The sequence below is a fragment of the Rhagoletis pomonella genome, unplaced genomic scaffold (genome assembly GCF_013731165.1).
Source record: "Rhagoletis pomonella isolate Grant_MI unplaced genomic scaffold, Rhpom_1.0 Rhpom_scaffold_00011, whole genome shotgun sequence".
NCBI lineage: Eukaryota > Metazoa > Arthropoda > Insecta > Diptera > Tephritidae > Rhagoletis > Rhagoletis pomonella.
The window spans coordinates 9,037,033-9,059,761 of record NW_023458565.1 but is presented as its reverse complement, the minus strand read 5'-3'; the positions used below and the strand labels follow the sequence as shown (position 1 = coordinate 9,059,761).

General features: G+C 35.7%; 1 protein-coding gene across 1 annotated transcript in view; it reads left to right on the top strand.

The window, feature by feature from the left end:
* The first annotated feature begins 373 nt into the window (after positions 1–373).
* The window catches only part of LOC118747369 (neurotactin), a 46,936-nt gene continuing 24,580 nt past the window's right edge, over positions 374–22,729 (top strand). The window contains exon 1 of the mRNA XM_036481428.1: positions 374–851. The gene's annotated coding sequence lies outside the window, so the exon portion shown is untranslated. The remainder of the gene's footprint in view (positions 852–22,729) is intronic.

Here is a 22,729-nt window from a genome sequence, read left to right as displayed (position 1 = left end):
TATGTATGTACTTAGTTTTGATCTTGGTTTTCCAATTCTGGTTGCTTGCCGCTGCTGTTTGGCTCTCTACGACGCATAAATTTTTCTATTGGAATTATATGTCCACCATAATTGGAAATTGGTTCTTCAGCGCGCATACACCAATCCAACCATTTGCCGGGCGTTCGCTTGAAAACGCTCTCTTGCTCACAAACACACTCGTAGACGCCTTCCCATCTGGTGCATTCTTCTCTGCTGCTGGACGTTGATGCACGCGCACGCTCTGCTGTTTCCCTATTTTTCATATTTTTCGCGTCACGACTTGTAGTTTGAAAAACGCTCTGGAACGTCGCGCAACGTTTTACCGGATGATAAGCACCCAACCCGCTTGGATAACAAACGCGCTGGTAGTACAGCTAAATTGCATATGTGTAGATACACAAATCGGAGAATTTAAAGTAAACGATGCAAATTTTTGCTGGAATCTTCTTAAAGTTGCTGGTGTAGTGATAAAATTTTAAATTATCCACAAATACACACATTTTTACAAACAAAAACCCAAAAGTGAATATATGTAGTACTCCTGTTGAAATTCAGAAAAAGTTAAATCGAACAAAAAGGATTTAAAAAAATTTTCAAACCAAATAAAAACAAAAAAATAAATCGAAAATCAATCCTTGAGATTAAAAAAAGGATAAAAAAACGAATTTGGTGCATTTTGTTGGTTGTATACTGTCAAAGTGAAATTAAAACTATCAAATTAAAAAAAGTAATATTAAAAATCAAAAAATAATTAAACCATATTGATGCTGTGGATTGCGCAAGCCCATGGAATACTATGTGATTAATTTGGAATGAATTTTAATTAAAATGTACGTATCCTTTTAAATCTATACTACCTAAGAGACTTTAAATCTTTTATTGTAATGTTGTGAATGTTGCGAAAATTTCCGGCAACTATGTCACATATACATATATCCAATACGAGTACAACGAAATTTATTCATTAAATGTACATATGTATATAATCTCCAATATTTTAAAATTAAATTTTTCTAAAGTTTCTTTATGTAAGTGTATCCTTCAGATATTCTAAAAATAATAATTTCTCTCAAAGGTGCGACAAAAAGTCAAACAGCAGCAGTGCATTAAATACTTTTACTTGGTATAGAAGATGCCTAAGTCAGTTCCCTTTATAATCGGTATGTATGTATAATTATAGTCCAGAGGAATCACATTTTTGTGAAGCGAGATTATCACCAAAATATTTGCCGCTGTGCTTATGTTATGAAGCATTCCAGCTTATCCTTGTGTGTTCCTCTATGTCGAATCCTTAATTTATCTCTGTCTCCTGGTACATTCATTTATAGATGGAGACTGCCTCCATCTCTCGAGTACTCAAATCTGACAATTGAAATGATGTCGCTAACTATAGGCCTATTGCTAAACTGACTGTTTGATCTGAACTTTTCGAAAAAAAATATAAGAGATAATCTCTCTTCAGTACTAGGTATCTTCCCGAGTATTTCTGACTAAATCTTGGAGGAAGAGCTTCCTTAAGGTGCACTATCACCTGTTGTGTTACCGAGCGCTCCATTGTTGCTAACTTGGCATCTTTCTCTACATTCTTCTTCTTTCTCAGCATTCCAAGACGGTTTTCATATTAAGACCATATAGATTTCTGGAAAGGTTTTCGATCTTTCTTTTTAACCGACTTCCAAAAAAGGAGGAGGTTATCAGTTCGTTTGAATGTTTTTTTTTGTTGTTGTTTTTTAGTATGTTACCGCATAACTTTGGACCACGTCAACCGATTTCGATAATTCTTTTTGCGTCGGAAAGGTAGTGTCTGAGGGGTGGTCCCATACTGGTTTAGATCCGATTATTGGATCATGAAATATAGATATATATATATATACATATTTACATGAGAATTGAAGTCGGTTTTTTTTGCTAAAAATTAGCATCTTGGCATCACTTTTGCTCGTTCTTTTTATAAATGACATCGGCTCCTGCTTCATATTTTCTAGGTTTTCACACTATTTCGTATAAATAAATATTGTTTTCGGATGCCTACATAGATATGCGAAAGCCTTTAAAGACGCATAAAGCAGAAAAGCATTATTTATATACATATTTAGTACGCTCAAAACTAGAGTACCCTGCTATCATATGGAACTATATTTACGGCTGCAATCGTTCGTTTTGCTTCCATATCCCTTAATTTTGATGACTCGATGCTATCTTGCTGTATTTCAATGTACGCTTATAAACTTATAATTTCTTGAAACTAAAAAAATTGGCCAGGTGCTTATGTTTGTTTTTGATCTCGTCCAGTACTTCTTGACAATGCATCCTTTAATGTCCCTCACAGATGTCTGAGCTAATCTTTGCCGTTTTACTTGAATGCTACTAAGGCTAACTCTTATTACCATTTCGAACCGATTTTCTGCGCTCTTACTGTATTTAACAAGATCTTTCTCCAGATACATATAGAAGTCGTCTATTGATTTACGTTTCATATAAATATATGTACATATATCTGTATTATTTCATTTTTAATTGCCACTATCTAGTATTTAAGACTGTAATCATAGACTGAGTAAACTGAATTGATAATGGAGGCACCTCCGACCCGCAAATGAACTTGGAAATTTTGTTAAAGCTCTTTTTTTGGATATTATGCGGTCCAGGGTTTTTCTATATAGAAGTCGCTGGAATAACAGAACTGCACTAATTTTCTTAAGATATTTATATCAACTTTTACTTAAAATATCACTAGCATTAGAGCTAGGCGTTCTATGCGAATTTTTTGAATTTGCGGATAACTGCATTATTCGACTATTCGCTTAAAAATTTTGAATATCCAGATAACAAAATGAATATTGCAGTATTAACGGATATGAACCGGATATCCGGATTATCCATATACATACACGAATATCCGAAAACATGGATAGCCCCAGCCCTATTTAGCAAAGGTGAGGAAGGAGGCAAATATGACCTAGTCGATTTCTCGATGCATTTTCAATATTTTGGTAAATAAGGAACACTGCCTGATAGAGGTGTCAAACTATCGATAGTCACACCATCGATAGTTTTGATAGTTTTCAGAAAAACTATCAATATTCACGATAGTCTCGAAAAAACAAAACAAAACATAGTGAAATAAATATTATCTTATAAAAGTTATAATCCTTCAAAATTAAGTAACTGCTTAGCCAAAATACTTCTCTTTTTAGAAAGTTCAAAAACAAACACAAGTTATACAAACAAAACGGGATTTACGATTAACATATGTATGTATAATTTCAAACAAATTGGGAGAGATGATCGATAGTCCTACTAAACTATCGATATTTTTGATAGTATAAGAAAAAACTATCAATGAGTATTGATAGTCTAAAAAAATTGAAACTATAGATACTATCGATAGTGCCATCGATAGTTTGACAACTCTACTGCATGATGATCAAAGAATATATTTTCTACAGGGAAGTTTTCACACCACCACAATTAAATAAAGTAGTTTAAAAACTTAGACAGTGTACTTTCGAAAATTCTGTGCGCTTTTATAAAAAGCTCAATATGGAGGGGAAAGCTGCTAGCTTCCCATATTTAATACCATACTTGAAGAAATACTTTGAAATTCTTATTTAACGTTTCTAGTATGGACTAATTTTAGTTGCGCTGTGTTGGCATCTCGGCCGTCGGTCACACAAACGTTTGTACAATGTGGTCATCCCGGCCATTTTAAAATTAGTACCGTGGCTCCAGCGGGTGCGGATATCCCGCGCACATCTCTTAATTTGTAGTTTCGATACAGTTGAGGTGTCACAGATCGTTACAAAATGGGTTATAAAATGTTGACGACAACAATGGACTATGAATCCCCCAGAACTTTTAGTGTACCATTTATTAGAGAAGGAGCTCATCCTGTACAAAAATAAATTGCACCAAATTGTATGCATCGGTATAATCGAGGCTTTAAAGTGTCTCAGCGCCTTGGTTGGAATACCTACCTTTCCAATTATAATAGAAAAAGAGGCTACAACTGCGGCACTGAAAATGCCTTTGACTTCAAAATCACACATGACACATGACGCTAATGAAAATGGTTCTAAGATTGGAAATCTCTAGGAAGTTTAACATATCTATTCTAGATGTAGCACTCTGGAATACAGGATACCCATATTCCGAACATAATGGGAGGTTTGGTACACAGATGAATCAAAACTGGGGCTGGTTTAGTTGGGTCGAACTTAAAAAAAGGGAGACAGCAGACTGGGCAGCTATACCACCTTTTTCAAGCAGAAGAGGTCATGAGGAACACACAAGTTTTCTGCAGTCCTATCTGCTCAAGGGAAGAAATCCCCTGGCAAGATCCTCTGAGATTGAGAGCAAAATGAGTTTTGTCCACCTGCAGTCCTCTGACAGTGATTTCGATGACCGAAGGTGGGTGTGCTATAACTGGGTGCGGACCAAGGAATGCCTAGCGTGAGCCTTCTGTATCCAAATGGTTGGATGCCTAATGATCAGGTACTCCCGAGTAACATGGTATTCGGAGTAAAACAGGATTTTTATTTTTTTCAACATAATTTAGTCGAGACTTTTCATTGCCGAACGAATGTTTTGAGTTCAGTTTGGTTGTCACTACAGACACGTAGACTGCTGCTTCTCCACATATTTTTCCCACCTTAGTCCATGGCCTTGAGGCAAATACCTAGGCTTTAAATACCGAGGCATGTGCCGCAAGAGAAATGTGAAGATTATCCATTTTACATACGAGATTAACGTAGAAATATAAAAATATGTATGGATGTACATTAGGGTGTCTCACCAAAAAAAAAATTTTACGGGTTTTCCACCAGAATTATAACATTTAGATATTATAATTTAAAACTTAATAAATAAAAATATATTAATAAAAATATATTAATAAAAATATTAAGATTTTCCTGAGCTAGACCGATTTGAAAATACCACCAAAAATATTATTTTGATTCAGTTGTTACAATTTTTAAACATTTTTATGCACACCTTGTAAGCTTAAACTCTTTTATAATCTGGGGTGATTTTTGAAAAAAAAAAATTTTAAAACGAATTTTATTTAAAAAAAAACTAAATTTTTTGAAATACCTTGTTTGGCAAATGTCTTAAAATATAATAAAATATATAACTGCAATGGAAAAACAGCATAATTTTTTAATGAGAGTAATACACCCTAATGTACCTATGTTTATTAACTATCAAAAATATACATATTGTATAGACCACCTTTATATTGCATTTTTCTTTCCTAATAAGCTTATCTCGCAACCATCTCCACTTTCACAAGCCATTATTGTAATTAAAAAATTGTGTATTACCTAATGTTGTACAAATTTTTGATTGATTTAACCACGATGTGAAGTAAACCATCACCAAACATTTTCCTTTGATTACAACAAAAGCAAATTATTAACGAAACTTGAGTAGAATGACCCAATCTTGCTAGACAGTAGGCGCCAGCTGTTGGGCCTCAAGCACAAAGAAAATTAATCTGCTACATAATGCGACGTAGTGAAATTTCAGCTTTTTCATAATAAACTTTACATACATATGTACATAGGTATGTAAGTAAATCAGTGGAGTCTCCCCGCCTGTGCAAATCATTAATCTTCAACTAATAAAGAGCAGAGGAAAAACGAAATCCTCAACAGCTTTGAAAATTTAAATTCATTAGCCCCTTCATTTTTTATCGGACGAATATGTATGTACATACTTATGTTTATATGCGTAGTAGGTAAAAATTTAACAACCGTAAAGCCAACTTTAATGATATGGTTAGGTACTTTTGGTAGCAACTGTTGCACGCAGCTGCACGCTTGAAGCAACGAAGCTTAACTTCCGCCACAAAAAAAAAACGAAAAAAAGCTGCCCTTTTGTTGAGTTTTCATGATTTATTAAACATACATATGTACGTTTTTTTTGTACTACATATATGTAAGTATGTATGTATGTGCATAAGTGCCCAAGTAGGAGCCACAAAGCTTAAGCAATCGTACAAATTTCATCAGAGCTTCGCCCCTTAAGTGTTTTTGTGTTTTCCCTTTTCCTTTATTAATTTAGTTTGTTTACATGCAAATGAAGTGGCTTGAGGAAAACAATAGCTTCACACTAGCCAATCTGGACAATTTTTGGTGTGAATATACAATTTGGTTGATAGGCTTTTCCGTTCTTTTTTTTCACTTTTCTACGTAAATAATTGAATGCTATGCAGACTGAAAAAAAAACGATTTGTTAAACAAAATAATGCACTATCCAGCAAAGACTGCAAGTTTTCTCCTCTTCATACTTGAAACACTACTTATATATGTATGTATGTACGAGTATTTTCCCGCGCTCGCATCGAAGCAGAGTGTCATAAGGCAAAATAAAAGGAAAATGTAAACAATCCTCGTGAACCCTTCGCCTCTGGTTTGGATTTGAAAAATGTGATTTTCGGCTTAGTGATAAACGAATTTCAACACTTTCCAGAAAAGTCGTTGCAGCTTCATAGCTAACTACAAATAACAGCAAGAAAAAATTGTATGTAAACAATTTTTTATTTCCATTTTTTTCGGTTAAGACATTGTGAGCGGTGAGCGAATGCAGCTGCAAGGCACTTGAAGAATGCATGAAAACAACAATACAGACAAAGATATGAAAGATAGCTATCACACGAAACAAAGAGTGAGGAATATTGCACGTACGTACATATGTATGTATTTGTGGCACTCACAGAACCAACAACAATAACAGCAACATTACTATGAATACAGTATCTTGGCACGATATTATGATAAATGCCAAAAAGTTGTATTTTATCTTTTCTTTTAATTGTTTGAGTTATTTTTAAGGTAAAATTTACTTAAAATTAATGTTTTTTTTTTGTTTTAGTAGATAATTGCCGTCATCAGTGTTGCCGTTGAGAATTTTGAGAAAGTCGCTAAAAAGGGGTAATTGACGAAAAAAGGGTCACCATAAAATTTTTGGTGTTCTTTACTAGTAGAAGAATAAATCTCTTGAATTTAAAAAGAAAATAGCGAGACAAGCTTTACACAAATCAGGGTTACAAACATGCACATAAATCTAGTTGCTGCAAGGAGAAGAATTGTATATCGTTTAGAAGTTTTAAGTGATGCATTTTTTCGTACTTACAGGAGGAAATACTTTCTAATAGCATGGTTCTGTTAACATTTCCTAAAAAAAATCTCTGAAGTGAGCGTAAATCAAACATAGCGATCAGCAAAGTAGCGAATCGAAGGCGGCTAATATAGTAGGTATATTAGAAGAAGCTGAATATGAGGATACCCTTTTGTACATTTTTAGTTTTTTTTTTTACTGTGTTTATACGCTTTTGAAGCAATCTATTAGTCTTTTTTTTAGTGCAGAATCATTTTTGCAAAAGTATTTGTTTCTTTTTTTAAATACATACAGCGAACCAAACCAAAACTGGGGCGCTCGCGAATTTTTTCTTTGTGCTCAAATATCTCCAAACCTGAAAGGGTTAGCGGAATAAAATAAAGGTGAACTTTTTAAATTTTTTGCATTACGTCGATATATATATTACCATTACATTTTTTTTTTTGTAAAAAAATAAAATGAACATATAACCAAAAAAAAAACTGGGACACTTCTGGCAATTCATTTGAAAAGTCTTTGCATTCTGATGACCTTTTGTTTTTCTCACAAGTTGTGATAGAACTTTTTTAAAAAGTGTCGTTACTAGTACACATTTAGAGTATTCTAAAGAAGAATCGATGCCAGTACTCATATTTGCAAATAAGTATCGACACTACTCGTACTTCCAAGTACATATTTTTAAGGCAAACGCGAAAAGTAAACAAAAACCTTTTTCCTTTGCTTTTATGACCTCTTCCTATTTGTAAATTGAATAGACAATATTTTTAGTAGTTGAAATCTGATCTAACAAGGCATTCTAAAGGAGTATTTGAAATAAACTTGCAATAAATTTACTTCTAAAAGCGTAAAATAAATGTTTATAGCAAAAAGCGTATATAAATAAAATTTTTAAAAGCAAATATTTTGTTAGTTTTGGCGTATATACATATTTATAAATCACTTTACTTCAAAATGAATTGCAAATGTAGAAAACGAGAAGCAAAGGAAAGATGAGCTCTATTTCATAAAAAGAATGAAAAGCTTCGTTTTCCAATTATTTAAGATTTTTAACCGAGCCCAATGTCGAAATGACCGCTACTCTTCTTCTATGTTGCTTAGGTGTTCTGACTAAACCTCAAACAGAAAAGCGCGAGCAACAATTATCGTTCAGTGGCCAGCGACTGTACAATGTACCAGAATGTACTAGCAATTGGATAACCGCTCTTATGTTGCCTTCGTTGTTAGTATGTATGTATGTATGTATGTGGTAGCAAGGTCTCGGGCGTTCTTTGGTATGTACATATATTTTTTTGGCCGGGCTATTTTTTAGTACACTTACGTGCATTTGTATGTATGTATTGAATTTTGTATTGTACTACATACGTGTGTATGTTGATTTTCCTCTCGAGTTTTTCTTGGCCTGGGTCAAATGTTTAATTTCATTTGCTTGCATTTCCGCTATAAATCTTAACGCGTACGTGTGTGTATCCCTTCGCTGGCAGAGCAATTAAATGTCGCAATAAACGAATTGTTGGGTCTACAGAGTCTGGAAAACGAGTTCTTATTTGATAGCATATATGTATTTACATATCTACATATATTAGGGTGCATCACCAAGAAAATTGTAGCCGTTCCACCGGAATTATAAAATTTAAAGAGCCTATCATTCATTCATTCAGTTTCATTTTCCCCGAACCGGTTTACTTTTCACTTTTGGTTTCCATGTATTTACTATGGGCGGAATAAAAATTTTCGGGTGACATTTTGTTCGAGCGCAACTCAGGATAAGACAGATTATGTTTTAAGGCTTCCGCCAAATTTTTTTTTTTTTTTAAATATTAAGTTTACGTGGTAGACCGAGTTGAAAATATCTCGAAAAATTGCGTTATTTTGATTCCGATGATACAATTTTTGAACATTTATATGTAAACCTTTTAAGCTTAACCTCTTCTATCACCCGCGGTGACTTTTCAGCAAAATATTTTTAAAACCTAATTTTATTAAAAAAAATCGATTTTTGGAGATATTTTCAAATTGGTCCAGATCACGTAAATCTGAATATTTTTCCGAAATATTTTGGCAGAAATCCATTGAAAAACTGTACCGACATTTTTTTTTTTTTTGTATGGAAAGTGGTGCACCATAATGTGCAGCTGTATACAAATGTAACATAAAGGTATAAAACATACAGACTCTTATTACATCTACCTACATATTTACATATGCATATGCATCGAAACGCTTACCTTGAGGCAACACAGCTGCACCTATCTTTTTGTGGCATCACGCATAATTTACTATGTTTGTTATAGCGCCGTGTTGCACGCGTGAACTCACGTGTCTCTTTATTGTTTTTACGTTTTTTGTACTAAGTTGTAAGACACTGTACATACCTCCTTGCTCACATTTTGCTTGCTGCTACATACATATGTACATACTTTAGCCGTCTATTTGTTCTCTGCTGCTGCTGCCTTGCTGCATCCATGTTTTAGCCCCGCTTGATGGCACTTAGCAATTTTGTTGACTTTGACACTGATAAATGTGTGCAACAATGAGGCTTTTTGATCAAATGTGTGGGATGTACAAACACACTTAGTTACATATTTAAGCACTTATTAGGAAAGTATCTTTAAAAGGATTTTTTTCTTGACATTTGATGATTGCACATAAATGGTTTTCTAAACGTGATCTATTAGTGGCTTTCAGTGGTAAGCTAACAGTTGCTGAAGGGAGTGGTATTGACAACTGGTTGTACGCTTAGGAAATTTTCAACAAAACCCACCTTCAGTGTGACCAGCTCTGCTCAGAGAAAAATCAGCTTGCTAAGTTAATACATTAAAGCCTTGTTTTCTATTTTTTTTTGTATCAGTTGAGTTGTTTGTAGTAAGTACATATTTGTATATAAGCTTGTATGTTGAAGATATTTTTACATTTATCCTTGACATATGTATAGCTCACATGCATTTAAGAAAAAATTTTTCTCTGATTATGGCACTTAAAAATTAGCTGTAAATAGCTGTTGCTTATATTTGGACAGCCGAAACTTATGCCACGTCGAAGTCTATTTAATTTTGATTTTCCAAGTTCTATGTTACGTTAAGTTAAATTGCCCTAATTAGGCTTTAAGTGTGTGTCGCCTGCCAAAAGGATATTACAAATTCGTACCAGAATAAAAATTGCCTAAAAGTTGTGGGGAACATCGCTAAAGTAACAGTTCCATCAGATTTGTTATTCACAAAGTGTTGGGCGCTACTTATGACCAGTGTTGCCGTTGAGAACTTTCAGAAAGTCGCAAAACAGGTGTAATTGATGAAAAATAGGGTCACCAAATTCTTTTTGCTTTTCTTTACTAGTAAAATAATAAATCTGAGAACCAAAGTCAAAATTAAATTTACAGTATTTTAAATTCTTTTCGTTGCTCGAACGTGCCGCTGTTGAATTTAAAAAGAAAATAACGGACCCAGCTTTGCTTTGGACAAACATACACAGAAATTGAGTTGCTGCAAGTAGAAGAGTTGCCTTTCCTTTAAAAGTTTTAAGATTTAGTAATTTAGGAAAGGGGTCAAAAAATCTAAATTTTCAAAAAGTTGGGCCAAAGGGTATTGGCGCTGAAAAGGGGTAAAACTGCCCCTTTAGTTGCACAACGGCAACACTGCTTGCGGCAACCAACTGGCAGTGACAATGGAGATGTTAGATAGTCTCCTACTCATCATCCCGGCAGTTTCTGCAACAGTTATTTCAAGGAACATTTAATCTGGCTCTCTATGCGCCTTTTTACCTATGAAGCAACATCCATAGTAAGTTCAGTTGCTGTAATGCGAATTTTATATCTACTGAGATTCGCCGAAGAGCAAAATCATTAGGAAAAGCCATCACCCTACTACGGGAGTAGACGTATGCGTGTATGACCCAAGAAATAAGAAGTCTGTGCCGAAGAAAGGCTACCGGACTATATTTGTGTCAGAAGTCTACGTCATCAGTCTGGTTGCGGCTACAAGGGAATAAAGAGAAAGTAGGTAACGGCACGATTTTTGCCGTTTTGATGGCTAGACCAAATCGAAACTTCTATATCTTTTAAGCGAATGCGATACTATTTCCAGAAGATGCAAGAGAAATCGAATCCAAGGTGGCCAAAATGAATTTTTTGTCAATTATTATTACTATTATTATTAAAAGACTGATACTAATCGAAATTGGATTGAATAGTCTTTATTTCTAAACTCTATATGGGCGGGTTTCCACCCGTTTAAAATGTCAAATTCAACTTAACTCATCAGTAAATTCAAGTATGTATCACAATGACAGACGAAAGATATTTAAGAAGGATTTAGTTTTAAAACACTATTGAAGACAGTTGCCATGGCTGTGGAAAGTCGAATTTAGTTATATTATACAAAAGTTATATTCTTTATCTTTACTTCATAATTCGGGGGAATACCTTAAACCAGTTTTCATAACAGTCTTTAGTGTGAAAATAAATAAACAATTCCAGACAGTTCGTTAGCGGTATAACTATTAGTTTATAACGTTTCAGAGAGTCTTTAATGACGGCAACATAAATATGCTACATATATGAAGTTCTCTTCGACGAATTTTCGTTAACTGAAGCCCCCTCTAAAATTGGCTCAGGCAAAAAAGCATGTCAAAAGACGCGTAAATTTATAATGAAGAATTATTTAGAAGACATCATGTCCATAAACGCGCAAATAAATTTGTCATTCAGTTTTTTAAAACAATTCTCAGTTATTAGGTTAAGATGTTGGTTTTTAGGGTTGCTGATCGCGCAAGTACCATCAGAATCTCAATATTCAAAAGGACGAATCCAATATGGTGGGAGATTTTTTTTTTTTAATATACCAGATTCATGTAGAATTCGTAATCGTAGGGTATCAGGGTCGCTGATGACGAGTTTGAAGTCGGATTAGAAAAATTCAAAATGGCGGACCCAATACGACGTACAAAAAAAGTTCAAAATCGAGTGCTTTCGCTTAAACTTTACAATTAGGGGTTCTTAAGGCCGCGGATTATAAATCTGAAATCATATTTTAAAAATTAAAAATGGCCTTTGCATATTCGGTCTACCATTTATCACGAAAATATTTAAATCGAACGTGGGTACATGGCGTATGAGCAACATTCTCATCTCGTCTGGTTAACTCATACTAAACTTTTCAGTGATAAAAGGTAGACCAAATATGGGTCCACCATTTTGAATTTTTAAAACCTGATTTCAAACTCAAAATCAGCGTTCTTAAGAACCCCCAGCCGCAAAGCTTTAAGCGAATCCGATCGATTTTGAATTTTTTCTAATTCGACTTCAGATTCTACATGAATCTGGTAAATTAAAAAAAAAAAATCTTCCGCCATATTGGATTCGCCATTTTGAATATTGAAATTCTGATGGTACATTCGAGATCAGCGACTCTAAAAACATTCGCATCCATCATAACCTAATAACTAACAACTGTTTTAACAAACTGAATTATAAATTTTTTTGCGCATGACAGACAGACATAACGTTTCTAAGGCTCGCAGCATTTACTTAAACTGAATTTTCAATCCTGCCACGTTTTAGTTGATGCATTATAAATTTACGCGTCTTTTGACATGCTTTGGTCCGTTTGACATGGAACGCCCCTTATATATATTTGTATAAGTAAATCAAAATTGGTCTTTCCCAACGACTTGCTGAACATACAAGTAGTTATGTATTTCGAACAAAAAATTATGTCTGCAATTGAAAAAGGCCCATTATATCCCCTTCAGTTAACTCTTTTCGCGTAAAAAAAAAAAATAAATGAGAAAAGCGAACCGCAAAACAATTCTATTGCCCTGAGTACTTTCAAACTCTTTCAAATTCGTGGGCGCTAGAACACTTCAACAGCCGCGCGTGGGCATCACCACTTAAAACTCGATAACAACATAAAACCTATTGAAAAAAGTGTAGGGCATTTGTTGAAAAACTGTTTTTTATTACTGCTCGTTAAAACCAACTTCGCATCTGTATAAAATTTTAATTACGTAAAAAGAGCAACCGAAAATAAATTTGGAAAAATACTTTTTTTTTTTTTAAACTAAACGAGCTGCCATTAATAACAATAAAAAAAAAATAACAAATTTCTTACCAACCAACAAACCAAACAAACAGTGAGTGGTTAGCCACTTCATAGCGCTTACAAATTCTATGGAAATCATGTTTTTTTTGTTTACAAATTCTAACGAACTCAATTTGTTTTTGGACGACGCGCACTTTGTTCCAACGAGCCATGGAGCCACAAGGTAACGAGCAAAACCACCACTTTCATAGGGCTACTGCGGATGGTCATCAGTCAACCGCAAACCACCTACAGCCACTTTTTCGGCCATCAACACCGCGCTACTCATTTCCATTCCCTTTTACCCACTTGAGGTGTGTTGTGTACTGTGTGCTTCTTCAACAACATTTGCGGTAGCCCACAAGAGCCGACGAGTGGGTTGGCGGTTATAGATGTTTGGTTTGCTGCGAGTTGGTTGAATCGAGCGGGCAGCTAGCAACAGTAGCTTCATAGCCAGTTCAGTTACTTTACAACATTGGCGCTTGTGGCTGTGGATGCTCAAGATGCAGACGATGAGCTTTCCGTGCCGCAAGTCGTCCGAAGGGCAGAAGGCAGTATTTAGTCACTAGCGGTAGCTAGTTACAAAACACACAAAACTCAATTATAAGTATATGAATTGCTATATTTGAGTTTACATTGAAAAGTTTGCCATTGCTTCTGGGCTGATGGTAAATTTCAATGCTGAGAGTAATGGTGGTGCATAATCTCTCCTTTGCTATTGGTTTGCATATTTTCGAATGGAAATGATTTGAAGCTGAAGGCACACGTGCGCCAGGAATGGTGGTTCATGAATGCTACAAATCAAAGCTCAACAATTTTTGTTGGCCCAAATGGGTTTTGTGCGCTCACCAGTGCCGTACTTCCGCTAATCGCTTGCAATTTATTACAAATGGGGTATTCCATGAGTAAGTGAAACTTTGTGTCCAATTGTAGAGTAGCTTATTGAACATGGAATGCTTGATGAATCAATGCTCAATACCTGAAATTAACGTTTTTTCGAAAAAAAATTTAGTTATATTATTTTATTACACTGTAAATACACTCAAAACTTCAACATTAGAAAAGTAGTTGAATACGACAACATATTTTAATATAGAAGGCTCTGCAAAATCAAGTATTCACAAAGTTATTATTTTTTTGAAGGGGGGAATAAATGTCTCGATCTTTCTGCGCCCCGAAGAAGCAATATGGCATTGAAGAAAAATAGGCATTTAAATTATATAATAGGATAAAATCACTACGGTTTAGCATGTCCAACCCGTGACTAAAAAGTTTTAAACTTCGTATTGCTTAGTTACTACTTTAGGGAGTTTTCTATAATTTCATAACTAGAGTGTGTTTATACTAAGCAGCCCTATTTCATTTCTTTTATTATATTATAAGTACCTACTTAAGAGATTTTGAAACGTTTTATCGTGTCCCGCCCGTGACAATCATTTATAATTTTTTTCTAATGATGCCTAATAATAAAAAAATAAGTTTAACGTTTCAAACCTATGTTTAATGCCACAAAACTCTGAAGTACAGGTTGACTAAACACCATAATACTGTTGGTGGGCTAAGCGATGTAGTAAAAAATTTGGCGTGGCCAGCTCGAAAAGTCAAGATAAGCATTACTATCTTAGAGACGCCAGAGAATTCTATGATGAGGGTTGCTTAACAACAATTAAAAGTCAATATTAACAATTACCTGAAAAGTTCCAACCAAGAAAATCTAGAAGTTCGCGAAACTTATAAATTCAATCCAATAAATAGCCTTTAAGTGACAAAGATATACATATGTATCTGCTTACAAGTATTCTAATGCAGATAACTTTTCGGATTAGACATCGATACACAAGATCTTTTCTGACGTTCTATGGTTTTAAGGAATAGCTAAATTTGAGCATGATTTGTCCATGAAATCAGTTTCCAAAAATAACTCAACTCGAGCCACTCTTAAGCCGGTTACTCAATGTCTGGTCAACACTAACAGCAGGTTAGACATCTCTATCGACGTGATAACAGTAGTCGATATACATGTTTAGCCTGTAGTTAGTATTAGTCAGACATACATAGCTATTCTAAACAAACTTGAAAATCATTAAGGCACATTCGAAATTTCGTTGCAATCAAATGCACCGTGCAGAAGTGCATTAGGAAAATGCATATAAAATTTCATGCGTTTGCAAATAATCCTTTCTTCCATGCATTTTAATACATCAATCTGGCGACTTCTAGCTTTCGTTTGGTATAACTATTGCCCCTAAAATAGATCCTGGGGTCAGCAGTATATCGTGCGTCTTACAATGACTCCACTGTCATAAAAGTAGGTCAATTGATCTTGTATTTGACCTCTAACATTTATCATACCTAATCTCTTTGATATGGATCTCACTAGAAGCTTCCTTTCATGAAGAAAATCGTACGTGTCCCACCCGTGACAAAAGTTGTCCCACCCGTGACAGGAGAATTTTGAATTTTTTAATAATAAACAAATAATTCTTATTATGGTTTGTGCTTTGTTGGGATTGCTGGTTCTTTTCTGTATAGTAAAACATCTAATCCAGATAGAAATGTTAAGTAAATTCACAGACTTTCCTTAAAATATATGTTCTCCAAAAAGCAGTGTCTTTTCTTTGTCCTACCCGTGACGGAAGAAACAGCTCAGAATTTTCCAATATAAAATCAAGTTGGAATATTTTTCGTATTTGGTAATAACTCGTATATTAGTGAACTAGGTGTAGCTTTATCAAAATGTAGAATTGCTTAGTACTTTATACTTAAATTAAAAAAGAAAAACTATTTTTGCTGTACAAATGTCCCACCCGTGACGATGGAATACCCCAAATGTAAAAGGAAATTAGTAGGCAATTGCTATTTATTATTTTTATTATACACGGTAGCTTTTGATTGCATAAAAATGAAAGGGTAATCGATTTGAAAATACTCTCACAACGATTGGGAGCAGGTAAGGTTGCACGGGGTGGGGAATAAAAAAAACACTTGGCGGGGTTAGACATAAAGGGTCATTGTGGAACTCTAGACAAACGTGCGTTCAATCCTACCATGTCTTTTATAAATGGCGCAAGGTAATGAAACCTGGCCGCAGATCCCTCAAAATTTTCACGGACGGAGGATAGCAGCACATCTAGCCTACACCGAAACGACAGTTAACTAAAAAAAAAAACACGTACACATTCAGGAGTTTCTTCTGAATTTTTTGAAGATCCGGATGTGCAGAGACGCGCCTTGCTAACTCATCCGTTGTATCATTCCCGTATAACCCTCTATTCTGAGGCTCATATTTGGGGTATTGTAAAAAAATTTCTGAAAATGACATCAGCTCCCTTATCACAGTCCTCCACAAGTTGCGACCTGGCCGGGGAAAAGGCGAGCGCCTGAATTGCCGCATAGCTTCAGATTGGGTTGATTAATGAAAATTCGTACACTTACGCATTTCATCCTTGATCCGTCTATAAAGACAGTCATGCTATCGAAGCACTGGGTGTCTCCCCCAATTTTGTAGATAGGGAATTTTGAGCGGGGTTTAGGGTTGGTCCATATCTTTGGTATGATATAGTCGGTAGGCTGCGCTTATATGTAAATCAGATGGTAGCCTATTTAAGATGACATTGTGTCTGAATTTCCTTTCTCTCCAGTAACTTAATGCCCGCAGTTTGCTTGCGAAGGGAGCAGCTGAATTTTCGAACAAAAGATCTATCGGTAATGTAGCAGAACGTTGAGAGCCTCCGGCGCTTGTTGCACCAACAACAGCAAGACTCTGAATTGCGCCAAATTTTTTAACGCTGTAATCCTTAGTCAGTACTGGCTACCCGATTAGCAATCGGACTATAGCCATGTACATCTAGTGTAAAACCTTTGACTAAAGCCCATCTGTTGCCTATCATTATTTTAGCTGCATAAAAGGTAACTGAGCCTTTCCCCCACCCCCCCCTCTATCCCCAGCCTAAAGCCATGTTTTTGCTCCCGAACCACTCCAATATACATAATTCCATCTTTGTAAGAGATCCAGTTTGAATTTAGGTTTAGTAAAATTTAAAAGTTTCGTCTAATTTATAAAAAGCATCAGGTCAATGTTATCCGGATTCGCACTGAGCGAACAGTTTATGATACAGTAATGTTCTCTCTTTTGTTTCTTTAGTTTATGTTTAGTAATTTCGCTTATTACCAAAGAAATATTATCCAATATATGCATGGTCACATCAACGGCATGGGCCACCATCTTGATTTCCTGGGAATCTGTGTTTTCTTGTAGTTTATTCAATAGCAAAAACTATATTAGCAGTGAAAAAACTACCTACAGCCCGACAGATACGAACCATGACCGATCGTGTAACAATTTCGTACAGGGTGATCGCCATTGTAGGCATGTTGAGAGTGCAATCAATTTTCTCAACTTAAAACAATCAAAGCACTTTCCAAGATACAAAGGAAAAAGATAAAATAGGAGTGTGTATAACAGGAGCCATGCGAACTTTTCCCAGCGGATCCTTGGAAGTTCTTTTATATCTTACCCCTCTTCATATTTACATACAGGGTCAGGAGTAAATAAATTTACTAAGGACGACTGGTACCAATATCGGGGCAGAAGGCTTTCTTAGTCGTAGGTATTCTGACGAAGAAGTGCCCTGAAATTGCAACACCGAGACATACCATGCATTCGAGGTTCAACTTTACGAAAATTTTCAAAATTGATCTGAGTAGTAAGAATAGCTGGGCAGTCATATCCGAGACATTTTGGATAAACCGAAACAGAGATAACCGGGTACACTGATGGCTCTTTGACAGAAGAGAGTAACGGGATAGATGTAGTTGGACCGAAGTTGAAACGATCGGAACCTATGGGAAAATGCATGTATACTTTTCTGGCTGAAGCATACTTCATAGAAAGATGCGCGGGCTTTAATATCAAGCGAAACTACCTGAATTAGAACATCGCGCTCTTGACTGATAGCCAAGCGGCTATCAAGGCCCTCAGATCTCAACAGGTAACTTCTAAACTGGTGATGTAGTAGCTTAATAAGCTGAATACTATTGCGCTGACCAATAGAGTTTAGGTTCTGAGGATTCCGGGACAGATTGGTATTAAAGGAAACGAGATTGCCGATAAACTAGCGAATAAGGTGATTTATTTTGGAACGAATTTCCGTCATCCCAAGTAAGAAGGAGCACCAACCCCTTTCATAGACCCAAAGCTCTTCTGTGGCATTAGAAAAGGGACATCTCTGCCCTGCGCTTAGGGAAAGGGGCTCAAAAAAATCGCTACTGGAATAATCTACCAGGTCTGCAACGCTTTAAGGAATGTGAGAGCTTATCCAAGAATAACATAAGAATTGTTACAGGAATCCTGTTGCAGGCTGAACTATCATCTGACTAAACAGGGAATTTACTCGCAGGAGCGATGCAGATTTTGCGGGACGGATATCTAAACTGCACAATACATCTTAGTAGGGTGTCCTGCACTGATGCACAAACGTAAAAGACACCTGGGTGAAAATTTAATGACCGAGTCCGAACTGAAATCCGTACATTTAGGCTCCATACCAAAGTTTCTCTCGGATACTGGGTTAATAGACACACTATAAATGCATGAAGGGGATCTGTCGGACGCAGTGCTTTATCCCCCAATAATAATAATAATAATAATAAGAGCTTCTCAAATGCATTCAATTTAGTTAGTCTGAAATCTCTAGCATTAACGTCGCAACTTTTCTCCACTTTAGGGACTTGAGTCGTCCTCTAAAAATTGCTATCAAAATCGGAATGAGTAACTCGGACACTTTCGGAAGCAAGGTTGGTAATATTCCGATCATTTAAAGTAGAAAATTGAAAATATCAAATCATGTCTTTTCTACTTCCAGAAGCTTCAGTAAAAGATCCTCAAAGAGGTATATCTAGTAGAGTGCCTAAGCTTTCCCGCTTGTTAGGGTTAGGATTAAAACGTAAGAGGAAAATATATTTTTTAATTAAAAATAACTTCTACCAAATTATTTTTGTAACCTGTTTTAGCTTTTACCTGCCAATAGTTTCTTTTAATGACTATCACTTCCGGAAAACATGTTTTTACATCAAAAATTATTTAGCTATAATAAAGATGTTTGCATACTTTATAATTCGAAAGTAGACACGTGTCCGATTGCATACAGATAACAGATAGCGATGGCAATCAACCACCAACAGCTCGTATGCACATAATTACTTATGTAGTATGTATATGGATGGAAGCCAATTTTCAGCCAATTTCCTTTAAAAAATATAACCAATTTAAAAACCAATTTTTTGGCGTGTGCCAAATCCCTTTGGTAACGGCAATTATTTGCATAATAACGCATTTTGAATGCAAACACACATTTGCACAGTCTATGCGCCTGCCAATGATAGTAATCTTTCATTTTCCGTAGAAGGAAAAGCTGAACTATCAACATTTTGCAAGCGCTGAAACGAATGGGAAATTCAAGCTTAACATGGAAGTTATAGTGGAAAGTTGGCTTGTGCTGCATGTAGAATGAAAGGAGTACAGTTGTTGATGGATTGTGGTAGCAAATATAAAATAGTCAAAATAAAACCACCATTCCCTACTGTAAGTCGACCTCCTTGGATTTATGTCGCAAACTGGTTATGGTTATTCGTGCATTACTCTCAATCCTGTACCGAGAATAGAAGAGAAATTGAATTGTAAACCTACCAAATATGTGAAGTATGTACATTAGGGAGCATCACTCCCCATACAAAAAAAAAAAACATATGAAATGTATAATATTTACGGCAACTGCACCTATTTGATAATATGTACCTTCAAAAATTTAGTGTTTATTTTATAGATAAAATTAATTTTTAAAAATATCTTTTTTTTGGGCAGGCATTTTCAAAATGGTGTTAATATTTATCCGAACTATTTGGCGGAAGTCTCATAATATAATAAATGTTATAATTCTGGTGCAAATATCGCAACATTATTTTGGTCATGCATCCTAATGTGCAAATACGTTCGTCTCCTAATTGCACACTAAACTTGAGAAACAATTGAAGTATGTATGTATAAATATTGCTTAAATCACGAATAATTAATTTTTTGGGGGTATTTTCAAATCACCTTTTTTTTGTTGATGCACCCTAATGTCTAAATCGGAAGAGTTTAGGTTCAGTTACTCAAGATTTCTTATACCAATCTTTGAAAAAAGTTAAAAAACAGCATCAAAAAATCTCATTATTACGGTTCCGTTCAAAATTTTTTTTTTTTAATATTTTTATGTAAATTTTTTTAAGCTTAAACCGTTTTGTCCTTTGTGGGGATTTTTTCAAAAAAACATCTTTAAGAAACAATTCATAAAAAACTCAATTTTTTTAGGTATTTTCAAATCGGTCCAGCTCGCTTAAATCCTAATATTTTTCCGAAATATTTTGGTGAACATCTTAAAATATAATAGATTTTATAATTCCAATGGTACAGTACCGATTTTTTTTTGTATGGGGAGTGATGTAGTCTAATATACATATATACACACATATGTACATAGGTACTATGTACGAATATAGCTTAAATCACGAAAACGGCGCCAAACGTTTTTCTAAGTAGGTAACTCTGCGCCGCACATACTAAATAGTTACTTACACATTGTGCAACGCCAGGCGACAATGAGCCCAAGAGTAAGTGCATACATAAATATTTACATACATGCATGTCTACTAAGCCAATGAGGCAGCCAGCCAGTTACCCAAACCCACGTACCGTACATTAAATCCATCTGCCAATATTACACTCTACGCCATTGTATGCCTCTTGCCACTCCACTACAAGCTGCCAATGCCACGATCGCCAAATGTTGAAAATTTGTAGTTTTTCTTTGCATTTTAAATTGATGTTTGACACTATTTTGATTGTTTAGTGGCGGCGTCTCCCACAAATGGATATACATAATAGCTGGCGATTTACTGTTGTAGACAGAAGACGAGAGTTGCTGCAAACGCCCACAAGTTACATGTAGTTCGCCATGCATGCATGTGCACATTGTAAATACCCTGCTGGAAAAATAGTAATTCCATTTCAGGTGCTCTTAAAATATACAGAATATAGAGAAATGGAAAATTTTCCAACCATGAAAGTCGCAACTTAAAGAATGTTCCAACAAACAACCATGCTCCGCTCAGGGAAGGTGTTGCTGGACGGGGACAATCTAAGGAAGCTCGATTTCCTAATCAACCTCCGAAATGATAATGGAGGCACTGGAATTATGTATAACTAAATAGTTACTTCCCTTTAAGGTGCGTGTTTTTAGGCCTCATAGCGAAAGCTCCAGAGGATATGCGATTGCTCCAACGACAAAGTCCCAAGTTCATTATGTTATCCTACTGGTACTAGGTAAATCTGGCCACTGTATGACAGAGTTAAAACGGAAGACATGAAAACTCTTGAGGAAGTCTTTCTAAGTGTTCCAAAACAAATTTATCGACAAATCTTAACTAAAGCAAACAATAAAGGTCTCATTAAAAGAGCGTATCAAAATGCGGTTCCAGGCGGTAATTAGATCCTGGGCTATGTTACCAACATACCACTAACCATACTCTAGGAATTCCTAAGGAAAAAAGGTTTATACTACATAACACATAATAAGTAGAGGGCGTAAAAGCTGTGAAATATGAAAATGATTGAATTTTTTCAGCTCTCGTCCATGAGTATTCCACAGGTTGCCACAAGAACTCATATGAACTCTGGCGATAGAGATGACCTCAAGGGTGTCTTCACTACCCAATAGCCAAGCAGTTTCTTGCAAAAACTATATAATTTTGATCGATCGAGCGAGAGGTCTGGCAATCCCCGACCATCTTAGATATGTCTGTAGAAAGGGATCCGTTTGGAAATAGGCTCGATACACACCGATTCGCTTCTTCAGGAGTGAAATGCTTGTTGCCAAATATTTCCTATGCTTGACGTACTTAAGGAGAAACCAGTGCTTCTTAGCCTGATGGAGCAGCTAACCGCGGCAGCTTCCCCTTAGCTCATCGGCCACCTATGCCTGCAAAAAAGCGGCAGTCTAAACATTGAATTTACGGAGAGTTCTTGACCGAGCACACCTCGTCCAAATCTCTCGTCAAATTTCGATCCATTCATAAAAATTTTAATTGCACCCCTATCCAGAGATTGCCTTTTTTCATTCAGCTCTTAGAGGGAAGTGTGTAAAGAAGGATCTGTTCGGCGACAGCCTCAGTACGCAGCGCACCCTTTCTTCGGTTATGAATACGCGAAGAGAACTGTATCAGCTTTACCCACAATATCCACTGGTATGACGCACGCTAATCAAAGTGTAAAGCGCTAGAAAAGGAATGATAAATCGTTGCCAAAGTTTTTTCAGAGGCGGCACTCTGATTCAAAACAAGAACCGAATCTAAGTCACTGTTATATCATTGCATTTGGAGGCCGCTGTTGGTGAGTGGTTAGAGGTACGTACTACCACTGCGTACGGCCTGGGTTCGATCGTTGATCCGGTCAACATCTAAATTAGAAATTATTT